We start from the raw sequence: 15,193 nt of genomic DNA on the forward strand, positions 1-15,193 counted from the left end.
CGCAGTGAAAGCAATTCTTGTATTAAGTATACGAAAAACAAATTCTAAGTAAACCACAGGTTGTTGCCCTTTGTGTCCCAAGAAGGCTATAACAAAGGTTACAACACACATTTTAGCCTTTTTGGCGTGCCTTATAACATCCACAATGAACCTTGTCTTCAGACACGATATCACATAAAGTGTTAGTTTCTGGTCAACCTTTAGAGTGCTGAAGATCATCTGAAGACATTTTAACAAAGACAAATTTTTCTTTCAGAATGTTCAAACATCTACCGCCTTTTAATTAAAGTTTTAGAAATAGAGGGTCAGATAAACGGCTATATAACAGTGAGTCTTTGACATACCCAATGCGTATCCAGCGAGAAGCTGTATTTTAGTCATGGTCGGCGCAGTATCACGTTTCATCTTATTTGCGCTTTTGTTATCACCAGTGCTCATGAAGGGTAAGACATGCGATTTCTATTTTATTCACAAAACATAGGCTGTGCAGTCGTCGAAAATATTTACACGAGAGAACTGTGGTGGTTGTACCAAATCAGTGTGTTTTTAGAGCTTTATATCACTATGTGTGTACACAAGCTTTTTTCTGCAAGATATACAGTTATTAAGCCGCCATGACTAGCTAATATTGGCTGCTGAGTGATTTGCTTCATCCAAGAAGCCTTTCATAAATGGCACACGACCATAAGCATAGGCTGCAAATATTTAAAGATTTTTATACAATGAGTAGAGTACATGTTCCGGAAGTTTCTAAATGCATATATACGACATTGTTAGTAGAGTGCTAATAAGGCAAAAATGTGTCTGTCGTAAATGCAAGCAAAAATGAATCTCTTCGTTACACTAGGCGCTGTTACTGCATTGGCAAATTTTTAGAAGAACCATAAAATCACGCCACCCATTCACAGCCCTCTTGTGCTTCAATGTTTTTTTGCCCTGGACAGCAGTACTCCTAAGAAGCAAACCACTTTTTAGTGCTCCCTATTCGTTCTTTTGAAGAAATATCGTCTGTGCCTTCAATGTAGGCCTTTTGGGGGGGGTTCATCTGTTGTGATGTAAGCTCAGCATTGCACAAAAACTAAAGCACGGTATCGTTATTTAAGGACTTCAACAATCAGCCGACTTGTAGGTTTTGTAAACACCTTAACATATAGGCGAGTTTTGTTTCGGCGTTGTATTGTGCTCTATGTGTGCCCAGTTTCCAGCCCTCTATCTGGGATTGAGATAATCAATTTATTGATGTTATTGTCATGAGCAACCTCCCAAAGGGGCATGCTCCAAACCCCCGAAGGAGCACGTGCCAAAGAGAAGCGTATAAAATTTTCGCACATTGCACTTTTTTTCGTGTCAATGTCAATTCAGCCAGATATGTGATGAATCTAGAAAAACTGTCAGCCCTTACATAGGGACTACGATTATCGAAGTGAAAGGCGTTGGCGATGTACAAAAGAGCAGCCGAGGAAGAGCAGGAGAAACCCGAACGCGAAGAGGAAAGGGGAGAGATAGCTCAAAGAATACTGGAACTGAAAATACGTATTGCTGAATTCACTAGGAGGGTGCAAACATAGATTTCAATCGAGAAACCTGGTTCCATAGCACCACATGGCCTGAAAGCTACTTCAGCGAAAGGTCGTTGAAGGATAGAGTACGGAAATGTAATTGAAGCTGCCATTATCACGGAGTGCATAGAGTCTGCATAAGGCAGGGTTGCAGTCGCTGGAGCTTGGGGTATGGTGGCGGCATGGGGCGCCGGGGCAACAACGGGGATTGAAGGCAGTGCAGCTTGCAGAGAGTCAGCGACTGTCCTGAGTTCAGGGCTGAGAGAAGATTTACGCTCGTGCACATAGTTGATGTTGGACAACTTCCGAGCCACTTCCTCGCTCACCGACTGCTGGATCCGTTGAAGCAGGATACCGTCGGCGTCATCAGCGGTCAAGCTGGACATAAACTGATTTTCTGCGAGGAATCTCCAAGTCAGAGCCCTCTGCTTCCGCCCCTAGTCGCACCACTGGCAAATGTTAAGGACCTCATCTACAGCTTGTGCGTTTTTCGCCAGGAGCATATGGAAGGCATCATCGTCTATGATTTCCAGGATGTGTTTTATCCTTTCCGCTTAAGGCATGGCGTTGACAACCTTTCGGCACAGAGAGGCGACATCCTCAATGTAAGAAGTGAAGTTTTCACAACTTTGCTCCGCACGCTCACGGACACGCTGCTCCGACAGGAGTTTCCGAGCAGCGGGGCAGCCGAATACATTTTTGAAGTCGTCTTTAAACTCAGGCCACGTTTTAAGACCTGTCGCGTGGTTCTAGAACCATCGCTGTGCAAAGCCCAGTCAAGGAAACTTCGACGTTATTAGGCTTGAGGCGGTCGTGCCAGTGGTTATGGGTACTCACTCTTTCAAAGTAGCAAGCCAGTCCGCTGCGTCTTGAGGGAGGGTCCCGCTCACGAATTGCACCCGCGCAGATGATGATTTTTGGGGTACGCCGGGGTCATCGTTGCGAGACATTCTCGGAGGGTCGAGAATCCGAGTGCGGTGCTCCAGCGTAAGAGAACAAAGACCGTTGCACCTCCAGCATAACTATAATAAGGTTTTGAAGCTTTATTCTTCAGCAGCACCAGCAGCATCAGTAGCCCCGAAGCACCAAGTCTGGCTGTCCAGTAAGCCGAGACGGAGAGCCAATGAGACGATTCTTCTTCGTCCCAGCGATGGCGATGCCAATTCCACGAATTGGTGCCTCTTCCCAGTATGGGCTCTGTGTAACATACCCACTCATTTTGAATGACCAGTACTGTCCACGCTCTTTCTTTTACTTAAATGAGTATGGTGCTGACGACAGTCCTACTTACAATATATATATATATATATATATATATATATATATATATATATATATATTGTATAAGTAAAGAGTCGGATACACAGCAAGAACAATAACAAACAATGTTTACTTATGTAGCGGCAACGGGACTTGCCTTCATCAGAGTAAAGTTACATGATTTTGCTGTCGCAAACATTTTGAACACATTTCTTATATAGGTTTGCATAAAACTGTGAGAAAGAGCGGAAAATGTTTCGGAAATGGGGAGTGTGCATACAGTCAGGATACGCCTATGTTACAACATCAACAAACAAACAAGAAAAATAAAAGGGGGGGGGGGGGCGAGAGAGAGAAAAAGGGGTCGTGTTAACAATGCAGCGTTCAAGGTTGCACCATGACGGGTCAACGTATGCCGCGCGGGCTGCAAGTTCAGAAAATGGGGGAAATTGGACAACCCCCATTGAAGAAAAGCAGTTTATTCCGAGAGCAGAGATCCCAGAAAGACTACGTAGGACAGGTGCAAGTTAAGCGAGTTGGTACGTATTCATACTTAATCACAGCGCGAAGGGGGGGGATAGACAGACAGTTCAACCACTGGACAGGCGCTGACTCTCAACTAAAATTATTGAAAATTCGCAACAAACATTTATACTGAAGGCAAACAACGCCGCACGTGTCAAAGTAGCATACCAAAAAACAAACAGAACCAGATAAAAGTGTAAACGGGAACATGACCCATTTGTCGTTATCCATAAACTGGACCTCTTTATCAGTAAGCACCACTGAATGGTGGCTCACACCCTTAGGGCAGGTTACCCTAGGGCAGCGCTCTGGAGTTGCAGTAACAAGTTGATCAGGCATGTCAAGTCTCGCGGGGACCCTGATAAAAAAAGAAAAAGTGCACCGTACGTCGCACTGTTTGAAGAACGTTGCTAGTCGGTATGCTGTCATAGTTGTTTTTTCTGCCCCAAGTAAATTGGAGGGAATGCGTTGCGGTACAAGGAAAGGCTTCTTTGGAAAAAAGGGCCACAAAATCAGGGTGTGGCACAAACCATGAGCACAGGTATGTGGACTGCCAATCCGGTATCGTGTACCGAGTCCCTCTCACGTGTGGCGCATCATACATAGGGCAGACTGGTAGGTGTTCTAATGTTAGATTGCGAGAGCGTGCGCTCTCCTTTGACAAGCGTCCGCGACCTCCTCGGACCTCACACTGCCACACGTGCGGCTTCGACCCGCTGTTTCACGAAACTGATGTTGTTACCAAGCACCCGAAGCAGCTACACCGCGAGATAGTTGAAGCCTATCACATTAGCAAGAGGGGCTATAAGTGTACGAGCCACCCTTCAGTGGTGCTTAATGATAAAGAGGTCCAGTTCATGGATAACGATAAATGAGTCATATTCCTGTCTGCACTTTTAAATGGTTGTGTTTGTTTTCTTTGTATGCTAATTTGACACGTGCGGCGTTATTTGCCTTCAGTATAAAAGTTTGTTGTGGGTTTTCAATAAATTTAGTTGAGAATCAGCGCCTGTCCAGTGGTTGATCTTTCTGTCTGTCCCGTACTTCGCGCTGTGATTAAGTATGTACCCTGGAAGACCCAGTTAGGAAGCGGTGATGATGATGCCAGAAGCCGATATGATGAAGATTAGGCAATGACAATAGGGCGTCCTATCAGAGCACGGCGACTGTCCCAGAACTGTAGATTCTGCTGGTGCTCACACTTATCCCCCCTTTTTGAAAGCGGTCGCGCAGCCTGTGTCGACTTGTGTTGCACCGCTGTACATAAGGCTTTAGCCGTGAAACGTGGACGATTTCTGTTCCACGACCGCGACCGTCGGTAACATCACTGGTTGGCGCCATGCGATAATTTACAGAACACGTTTGCTCGAGCACTGCGTTGGGTCCGATTTACCAAGAAAGCCACTTTTGTGAGAGGCCAGGTTGACGCACAGGAGTTCATAATAAGACCGTGTCCCCTGGGCGAAAGGTGACTTCGCTTTTAGATACTTCATTACGAGACTTGCGGGTGTTTGGGATGGCTTCTGTGTTCATACGGGCAAATACGGTGGCCGTAAGCGACAGGGAAATCGGGAAGCGGGAAGAAAATAGGGTGAAAAACCTGTGGTGCGCTGATCTGCGGAATTATATGCGTATGTTACGGACGGAAGAATTGTTGCCCAATTGCTGTCATCCGGTCGGATGTACAAAGAGACCATAACAGACAGTGTTCGATGAAAACATTCAGTCAAACCATTCGTTTGAGGATGATAACTGGACGTAGGTTTGTGAACGGCGTCGGCGGCATGAAGAACTTCCGCAAGAGTAGCCGACAGAAATGTTTTTCCGCGGTCGCTGAGAAGAATTCGGGGAGGTCCGTGCCGCAAAAATATGGAGCGCAAAAAGAACTCAGCGACTTTTACAGACCAACCAGTCTGAAGTGGGGCGGCTTCGGCATAGCGGGTCAGATGATCAACGGCCGTTAAAACCCAACGATGACCAGCTGTGGAAATGGGCAAAGGACCATACAGGTCTTAGCCGACGACTTCGAATGTTGCTCACGGACAAGGTAGCGGTTGTAGCATTCCAACAGGAGGTGACGTAGGCCGTTTATGGTGCTGGCAGGATGCGGAGAAGGTGACGTTTTTAGCGACGCTGGTGGAAGGGCCAGGCTAAAAGAAACAACTTTTCACGCGGTGGTAGGTCTTGTGTAAACCTAAATGTCCGAAATTAGCGTCCTTATAAAAACCCCTTGGAATATGCTGCTGTAGAGATCGCGGAATGACGGCAACCCACTTTACACCGGTAGGGTCGTAGTTGTAATGCAATAAACAGCGTCAAGAAGTGGAATTTTTTGCAGTTGGCGGCGCAAGCGGTTCTTTGTTAAGTGGCCTCGTCGAACCGGTAACTTGGTCAAATCCATTTCTGCAGTACCGGTCTCCACGTTGAAGAGACGGTAGATCTTAGATGGGGTTGAACTTTATATCGCCCAAAGGTGCCATTGGTACGACTACTTGGGCTGCATTGGATGGCGAATCATCTTCTTGAGACATGGCAGTGGGAAAGAGTGTCCGCAATCATGTGCCTTTTGCCAGGCTTGAATGTCACAGTAAAGTCGTATTCCTGTAACCTCAAAATCCAGTGACCAAGCCATCCATTTTGAGTTTTTGAGCCACGAAAGCCAACAGAGACCATGATGGTCATTGACCACAGTGAAATGCCGTCCGTACAAATATGGAGAAATGTTTGTGCAACCCAGACAACTGCAAGACATTCTTGCTCAATGATTGAGTAGTTTCGTTAGGCAGGTGTCAATGCGGGACTTGCGTACGCCACAACATTCTTCACAGAGGAGGCGTTGCGTTGTAACAACAGGGCACCAAGGCCATATCCACTGGCGTCTGTGGGTAGTACAGTGGATGCCTTTCCGTCAAAATGATGCAGCACTGGCACAGATGTTAAGGCAAGCTTGAGCTTTTATCAGGCTGCTTCGCAATCTTAAGATCACACAAATGGTGCCGCAGATGGAAGAAAGTTTGTGGAAAGGTGAAGCAAGGACAGCAAAGTTGCAAATAAAACGCCGGAAATAGAAAACTAAACCAAAGAAGTTGCAGAGGTCTTTTTGGCGGGATGGGCGAAGAAAATTGCCTACAGCAGTACTTTTGTCCGGGTCAGGGCAAATTCCGTCTTTGCTCACAACACGAACGAGCACCTTGATGAACTTCCCCGCGAATCGCATTTTTTGTGTTTAGTTGAAGTTCGTCGTTGGTAAGACAGGTTAGGACTTCATCCAAGCGCTTTAAATGGTCGAAAAAAGCGGAGGGAAAAACGACGATATCATCGAGGTAACACAGGGAGGTTCTCCATTTAAGGCCACGAAAGACTGTATCAATCATCCTCTCGAATGTGGCTGGAGCATTACACAGCCCGAATGGTATTACGTTAAATTGGTAAAGACCATCAGGTGTGGCGAAAGCTGTTTTTTATTTGTCCGCCTTGTGCATGGGAGCCTGTGAGAACCCAGAGCGGAGGTCCATGCTCTAGAAGTATTCAGCACCTTGTAAAGTGTCAAAGACATCATCAATGCGCTGGTTGGATAGACGTCGTTGCGTTGTATTTTGTTCACTGCCCTAAAGATACGCAAAATCATGCAGAAGCGTCCTTTTTCTGTAAAAAACGACAGGAGATGACAATAGACTCAATGAAGGGCGAACAATATTTCTCATAAGCATGTCGTCGACGTTCTCCTGTAATATTTTCCGCTCAGACATAACACACGGTATGGACGGCGACGAACGATACATAATCCATCTGTGTCGATGTGGTGTACCGCTCCAGAAGTCTTCCTAGGACAAAAGAGTATGCGTCAAAATAACCATGGTGTTTGGTCAGCACAAGCAGCAATGCTTGCCTCTCCTCTAGCAAAAGGTCGGACATTATGGCGGTGTCAAAAGCCGAAGCGGGATCGGGCGATTGGAAAACGTTTTCACCTATCGATATGGTTGACAGCGGAACAACACAGGCTTCTTCATCGCCGAAAACCGAAGCGATGGTGGCACCTTCCGGCACTGAAATTGCTTCGGCAGATGTATTCACCGCGGCAACAAAAGCCGACCCACATAAATAAAACGGACGAGACAGGTGGGTATGACAGCTCCTTTGAGGACGATATTTGCAGCTGTTGCAATTAACACGTCGCCATCGGTGACTCTGTCGAACGACACGGAGAAAACTGTTTCTTCGCCTGGACAGAGCTCACAATCAGTTGTTGTGACCAGAGGGTCCGTTCTTCTTTCGAACAAACTGCCAAGGCAGGGGTCAGTGATGCGAAAGCTGGGTTGATTACAGGGGATGATTGCCGATGATAATGACAGGAAATCCAAATCCAAGATGACCTGACGTGCACATGGAGATAATACCGTGAACTGTATAGGGTGGCGAATGCCATCAATGAAAACACGAGCACGGCATAGTCCACAGGGTCGAATCCTTCCACCGTTTGCACCACACAGAGCAGGACCATCATATGGCGTTGTCACCTTGGTATCCAAGAGCGCAAATCTGCGGAAACCAGCGAAATGCGACCCGCAGTGTCTAATAAAGCTTCAACCGAAATGCCTTCAATAAAAACCGAAAATGTTTTAGATGGTGACTCAGGGGGACTTTGACATTTTCCCTTTGATGCACTTTTTCCCCAGAAAACTGCTGCTTTCCGTTTTCCGGGTGTCGGTCGAAAACTTGAGATGCGGGTCGGAGAGGGGACAAAGACTGTCAGAAAGGTGAACGCATAATGGCGTCTGGAAGAACGTGGAATCGGGGGCTGGACATCGGAATCCATTGGGAGCGTAGAGCGAGGCGGACGATGCGAGCACACACGCTGGCGATGGGCGTAGCTGAAGCGGTTATCTCGCTCGTATGGGGCGCAGCCGCGGCACTCATTCAACTGTTGTGAAATGTAAAGGCGAGAAATGTGCCCTCGGATGCCACAGTAATAGAAGACAGGCCGGTCGCTAATAGGGCGCGGTGCGCGCCAACTTTAATGGAAAGGCGGTTTGGCCGTAGGTGAAGAAAGGGGTCAAGTAGCCGTGCGAGAGTACGGACACGATCTGCTCATTGCACACAGTAGATCGGGATACGGCATCGGAGTAAGCTGGCATGTGAACAGGAGCACTACGACATGGCTGAGGAAGAGTTGTCATGTAACCAACTCCTGTCTCATTATGTCACGCAGCCGAGGTTTGCGACCGTGGTTGTTCAGGGCGCAGGGTATGTCACCCTGGTGCAACTCTTCACGGATGATGTCGCGAATCAGAGTAGGGAGCTCGGCGTAGCCAGAGGGGCAGGCAGGCAAGGTGTCGTGCTGAATACGGATGGATTGGAGATGTCAAGCCGCTGGCAGATCGTTTGCACATCGACAATGGTAGTGGGGTTCTGAACTTCTATCGCAACAAAGGCAAATGAGCGATCCCTTACAGTATGTGGCGCACCTTCTTCGTTTCAGCCATGTCCTTGTTGAACCGGCGCCATACCACGACGACATCTTCAATGTATGAAGCGTAGATCTCCTCCGGGCGTTGCACACGGGCGTCAAGTTTCTTTTTGGCTGTTTCAGAGAGAGCAGGCGATCTTCCGAAGATCTCACGTAATTCCTCATTGAAGATAGGCCAGTCAGAGAAACCGTCGTGGTTAAGGAACCACGTTTTTGCCATTCATTCAGGGACCAGCTAACATTCTTTAGTTTGAATGCGTCGTTTCACCGATTGAACGCGCTCACTCGCTCAAACTGGTCAAGCCATTCCTTAAAGTCTTTGCCACAAAGGCGAGACAAAAAGAGTGGATCGGGTTGGGGGTGGTGATAGTATATTTGGGCTCGACGGTAACTGCAAGGTTGCTGCCACCATTGCTGCTCTCATGCTCCATTGGGGCTAGTTGGTAAGCGCCGACGTGATCGAAGCTCCAGCTGTGTGATTGGGAGAGGGAGACGGCACGATCGTAGGCATCCCCTACTACTTGAGACCGTCTAGGACTCGTGAAGGAGAACTGTTTATTCCGAGAGCAGAGGACCCAGGAAGACCCCGTCAGGAAGCGGTGCTGAAAATGCCAGAAGGCGATATGATGAAGATGAAGCGATGACAATAGGGCGTCCTTTTGGAGCAGGGCGATTGTCCCAGAACTGTAGATTCTGCTGGCGCCCGCAATATATGCATAGGAGTGTATGTGTGTGTGCATATGCGTGCGTGTGTGTGTACATACTTAACACACATTTGCTCCCTGACCCCCTCCACTCTCTTCTTGTCTCTTAACGTTACACCCATCACCATGCTTTGTATTGCTCCTTATTTCGTCCTTTGTTTGCGTAGAACAAATTTATTCATCATCCGTGTTTCTGCCCCTCATGTGAGAACCGGTAAGATACACCTGCAATATCCTTTCTTCTTCGGGGTTAGCGTTACGCTGTCGCTCATTACCATTGAGTGCCTACCAACTGCACTCCAATTCATTCTTCTCTTTATAATTATCCCTGCCTGGTGGTAGTACACATAAGTAGAAATTATCAATAGCGGTGCAAATTAGAAGAAATTAGGAAGAAGAAATGGGCGTTGGGAGGACATGTATTTGAAGGCAAGATACCCATTTGTCATTAACGATAAAAGTGCGGGCTCCTAGAGAACGCAAACACGTCAGTGGCTGCAAACGTTAGGTGAGCCGATGAGAATAAGTAGTTTGCTAGAATAAATTGGTCATTGTTAGCCCAGTACCGGGGTAATTAGAAAAGCTCTAGGAGAATTCTTGGCTATCAGTCGCGTAGACAGGCTGAGGATGATGATAACAATAATATTATTGTTGCGTCCTGTCAAACAGGGACAGATAAGTTGTCTTCACGAACAGGCATGGGCAAAGTATTTGTTAGACGAAGGGCCTAAGTTGCCACGTGAAACTGAAAGAGAGATCCGTTTGGGGGTGACCAGCATGGTGACCAATAATAAGGCACACCAGCCCCTAGCTAACGCGCTCCTTCATCTTCTTCTGTGCAGGATCACACGTCACGTACCCACGCGGGGTTTAGCGTATCCGCTAGCTGGTCCGTCCTACTTGATAATGCTGTTATCTAACGGTTTTGCACGTGATACTACCTCTCTCTTCAAAAGCGTCGACTCGATGCTACCATTATGTGCGGGAAATGTAGTCCTGTGTAGTCCGCAGTTGTGATCATATAGAGAAGTGTTGATTCATGCGGACCACATGCACAATTTCTGGGCGAGATCAGGAGCGTCCTACGGCGCTTGGGCTGGTTGGAGCGACTTCATATGTAACATCGCTAAGCTGTCGTAACACCGTGAACGGGCCGAAGTAACGCCGCATATGTTTTTCTGAAAGTCCCCGGCGCATACCTGGAGTATACACCCAAACCTGGTCCCGGGGGGAAAGGTTGCATGTCGATGGCGGATATTGCAGCTGCCGCCGTGGCAACGCTGGTGCTGTTGATTCGCTGGCGTGCCTGCGCCCGTGCTTCTTCGGCGCTCCGCACAAACTCGTCGTGGGTGTCGGGTAGCAGCATGGCTTCAAGCATTGTGAATGGTTCCTTACCCTAGACAACTGGAAATGGCGTCATTTGCGTAGTCTCTTATTGGACCGTAGTATACGCGTGCGTTACAAGGCAAAATGGCATCCCACGTTTTGTGTTCCGCAACAGCGTGCTTACTAAGCATGTCGGCTACTATTCCGATCAGACGTTCTGCAAACCGTTTTTCTGGGGGTGGTACGCGCTTGCCTTTCGGTGGGGCATACCGTTCAATCTCAACACTTCTTGCAGCAGTTGATCCTTAAATGCTGTGCAACGGTCGGTAATCACCACGGTTGGTGCGGCATGCCGCAGCACACGTCTTTGGAGAAAAAACTGTGCAACCTTCAGCGCTGTAGCCCCTGGAGGTGCCTTTGTTTCGGCGCACCTGGTTAAGTAATCCGAGGCGACTACTATCCATTTGTTCACGGTTGTGGAAGTTGGAAAAGGACTGAGTCAGTCTATGCCATTTTGTTCAAAAGGCGTTGTAGGTACCTGAACGGGCGGCAGAAGTCCGGATGGCCGGCCGGGTGGTACTTTCTGTCAATGACAGCCCTGGCACATTCGGAGATACGGCCGTACGGTGGCCGATAGCTTCCGCAAGTAGTACTTCTGCTTAATCCGGGTCAGTGTACGTGTGTAACCGAAAGGACCGGTGCTGGGCTCGTTGTGACAGGCCTGCAAGATTTAATTCCTGCGAAGGCTGGGTACGACAAGCAGGTAGTTACTTCCACTCGTTACGAAATTTCTCTTATAGAGAACGGTGCTTCACAGACAGAATGAGGACAGTCCTCTGGCAAAAACCTTCGGCACGACAGTAGAGTGTAACAAAATCAAATAGCGATCGTAGTTCCGGGTCCTCTCGCTGCCGCTCCGAAATGGTGGATGCGCCCAGAACATCGACGAGCACAGCATCGTCGCTGTCGTAATCGGATCTGGGAGGGCCAACTGTAGCTTTTGAAAGGCAGTCTGCGTCTGAATGCCGCTTCCCGGTTTTGTGTCCGATGGTCATGTCAAATTCTGGATGCCTTATGCTCCATCGCGCAATACGGCCGGTATGGTTTTTAAGGTTCGTGAGCCAGCAGAGGGGATGGTGGTCACTCACAACAGTAATATAACGCCCATAAAAGTGTGGTCCGAATTTCAGGAGGGCCCAAACAACAGCAAGAAAGTCTTTCTCGGTTTCCGAGTAGTTACGTTGGTCCCGTGATAGTGTTCGGCTGGCGTAAGCTATGACTTTTATTACTTTATGCCAACTATGAACCATAGTTGCGGCTTCCTCGTTGAAATCAGCGAGCACAGGTAGTGTCTGTAAGCGACGCCGGAGTTCGTCAAAAGCAACTTGCTGTTCATCATTCCAGATGAAAGCTACACCTTTGCGCGTGAGGCGAGTGAGCAGAGCCGCAATGTGGGAGAATTACGCTATGAATCTCCAATAATAAGAGCACAGCCCTAAAAATGTCGAATTGTATTTTCGTCGGTAGGGGTGCAGAACTTCGATACGGCCGCAAGTTTATTAGGATCCGGGTGTAGGCCAGCTTGGCTGGCAGCGTGACCGACACATAGTAGTTCTTCGTACAAGAATTGGCGTTTTTCTGGTTTTAGTGTCATTGCGGCAGATCGGATAGCCTGAAGAACGCACGTGAACCGGTCCAAGTGCTCTTGCGAGGTACTGGAAAACACAACGACGTCGTCTAGGTATACCAAACCCCTTTGCCACTTGAATCCAGACAGAACCATGTCCATCATTTTTTGAAATGTTTAAGGTTCTGAGGACAAACCAAAAGTGAGAAATTAGCTCATAAAGCCCATAGGGAGTAACAAATGTTGTCTTTTCATGGTCACGCTCATCGACTTTTACTTGCCAGAATCCGCTCTTTAAGTCTTTTGACGAAAAGTCACGGGCATGTCGCCATCGATCGAGTGAATCGTCAATTCTGGGCAGAGGATAAACATCTTTTTTGGTTACCTGGTTCAGTTCGCGATAATCGACGCAGAATCTCAAGCTTCTATTCTTCTTTTTGACCATGACGGCGGGTGACGCCCAGGCGCTTGTCGCTGGCTGAATGACGTCGACATCAAGCATCTGGTCCACCTGCTGCCGTAATGCATCACGTTCTTGCGGACACTCGGTAGAGGTTCTTCCAAACCGGTCTTTTATTTGCGGCAGTAATTATGCGGCGTTTGAACAACTGGGTCTGTCGGATCCCCGGCGTCGACGAAAAGCATTCCCGGTAACCGTTTAAGAGCTCATAAAGCTTGCGTTGCACTATCGGTGGGAGGTTGCGGTAACACCGATTACGCACTTATTTGCACCACGGCTGAATCTTTACCCTGCAGAACGAAGCAGTCCGTTGCTGTTCGATGTCTTCAAAAAAGGCAACCGCCGTTACCTTGACGACTTGTCGACGTTAATTGGTACACTTTGTCAGCAGGACATCCGCTTCCCCGCAAGCTAGCGTCACCCGGCTCTAGTGGGGGCGATCCCACCGCCCAGAAGAAGGGGACGCAAGATGTCGCCAATACCAGGGCCACCTAATAAGGCGTCGCACCTCACGGAGACAACCATGCAGGTCCTTGGTGGCAGGCTAACTTCGTGGACAACAATTCACAGGTGTGGGGATTGGCTGCCGGTAGGTTATGGTGTGTTCTCTTTGGCAGAAATACTCACAAAGCCTCCGCCGACGTCGATTGCCGCATCATGCTCGCGCAATACTCCATACCTATAATAAGGTCTCTGCAGAACTCTGGGACCACGACGAACGTGCCGACGAAGTCCGGGTCGCCAATGCGGTCGATCGCGGTACATTTCCCGAGAGGCGTTATTAAGTGACCCCCGGCCGTCCGTATCTGAGGTCCATCCCATAGAGTCTTCACCTTTCTAAGCTTGCCACAGAGTTGCAGATTAATTATCGAGCATTCCGCCCCGGTGTATAATAATGCGGCCATTTCGTGTCGTCGAGAAAAACTAAAAGTTCGGCCGGGGCATTTACGTCGACGCCGAAGTTTTTGGCTGCAGGTTCCTCAACTGCCGGCGGTACAGGGAGGCCTTCTGAGCTTTCACTACCGGCGACCTTGCCTCCCAAGATTCGGCCATCTTGTTTCCCCGTGGTGGCGTTGGGGACCGCCGGTTAGGTGACCCTCCAGGAGTGCGGTGGTTGAGCGACCCTTGGAGAGCTGGGGACAATGAACGCGATTGACGGAGTGGTGTGGTATCTCGGCAATCGGCGAGACAGTCAGAAATGGCGACCGGTCTTTCTCCGAATCGGCGCCGAACAGAGTTGGGTTGGAATCCAGGCAGTCGGATTTCGCGGTAGCGGCAGCGGCGACAAATGTGCCCTGGTTCCCCACAGATATTGCAGAGCGGCTGGTGGTCGGGATTTCGCCAAAGGTCGGTCTCCCATACTTGGGAACGATAGCGTTGTTGCTGATGGACGGAAGCGTTAGAAAGAAAAGGGCTGTCGGGCAGTAAGAGAGACCGTTTGTTGTAGCCAATAGCCAGCTGGGTGTGGCGATTGGTGCAAACGAGGCGGCGCGGCCGGTCTAGTGGTTGCAGCGGCAGCCGGGGCAATGAGAGCCGTGGCGTAGGAGACCGGGTATATTGACACTGCCTGCAGTGCTGGTAGAAAAAAGGCGTTGCGAATTTCATCGCGCACTATGTTGGAGACGGCGGCCTGTATGGTTCTCGACGGGTTGATGCCGCACTTAGCGAGCTCTTCTCTTATTACCACGCGGATGAGATCCCGAAGGCGGTTGTCCTCATCCGTGGCCATGACAGCAGAGATGCTCGATGATGTTTTGGCGCCCATGCGGTCAGATTTTCGGGAACGCGGTTGTGGGGCCCTCTCAATGGCTGTAGCCTCGCGGATAAATTCTTGGACAGTACATGGCGGATTCCGGACGAAAACGGCGAAAAACTGTTCTTTATGCCATGCATAGGACGGCGTAATTTTTTGCCTTCCATCTTGTCTGGATCGGCTCGCCTAAACAGACGGGCCATGTCCTTCACCAACATAGCCACACTCCCGTTAGGTTTCTGAATGGATGCTTCGAGCACACGCTGTGCTTGCTCACGGTGGTCGGAATTGTCCAATTTCGCTTCAAACTCCCGATTAAAGTCCTCCCAAGTGCGCAGGATCACTTCCCAATTCTCGTAGCAGGTAATTTACCCGTCCTCAAGCGAATAATAGACCTGTAGGAGCTTTTGGTTGCACTCCACTGGTTGAATGCAGCCACAAGCTCGAACCGTGCAACCCAGTCCTCAACATCTTCAGAACCCTTCATAAGTCTCTCCGTGGAAGTGGGTGGG

The 15,193-nt window shown here is 48.9% G+C and overlaps 1 long non-coding RNA gene across 1 annotated transcript in view; it reads left to right on the plus strand.

The window, feature by feature from the left end:
- The first annotated feature begins 339 nt into the window (after positions 1 to 339).
- Positions 340 to 15,193, plus strand: part of LOC144150239 (uncharacterized) — a 54,167-nt gene continuing 39,313 nt past the window's right edge. Inside the window, exon 1 of the long non-coding RNA XR_013318467.1 lies at positions 340 to 443. This is a non-coding gene — a long non-coding RNA (uncharacterized LOC144150239). The remainder of the gene's footprint in view (positions 444 to 15,193) is intronic.

This window comes from Haemaphysalis longicornis, unplaced genomic scaffold (assembly GCF_048455015.1).
Source record: "Haemaphysalis longicornis isolate Haplotype H1 unplaced genomic scaffold, Haemaphysalis longicornis Haplotype H1 scaffold_8, whole genome shotgun sequence".
NCBI classification, from domain to species: domain Eukaryota; kingdom Metazoa; phylum Arthropoda; class Arachnida; order Ixodida; family Ixodidae; genus Haemaphysalis; species Haemaphysalis longicornis.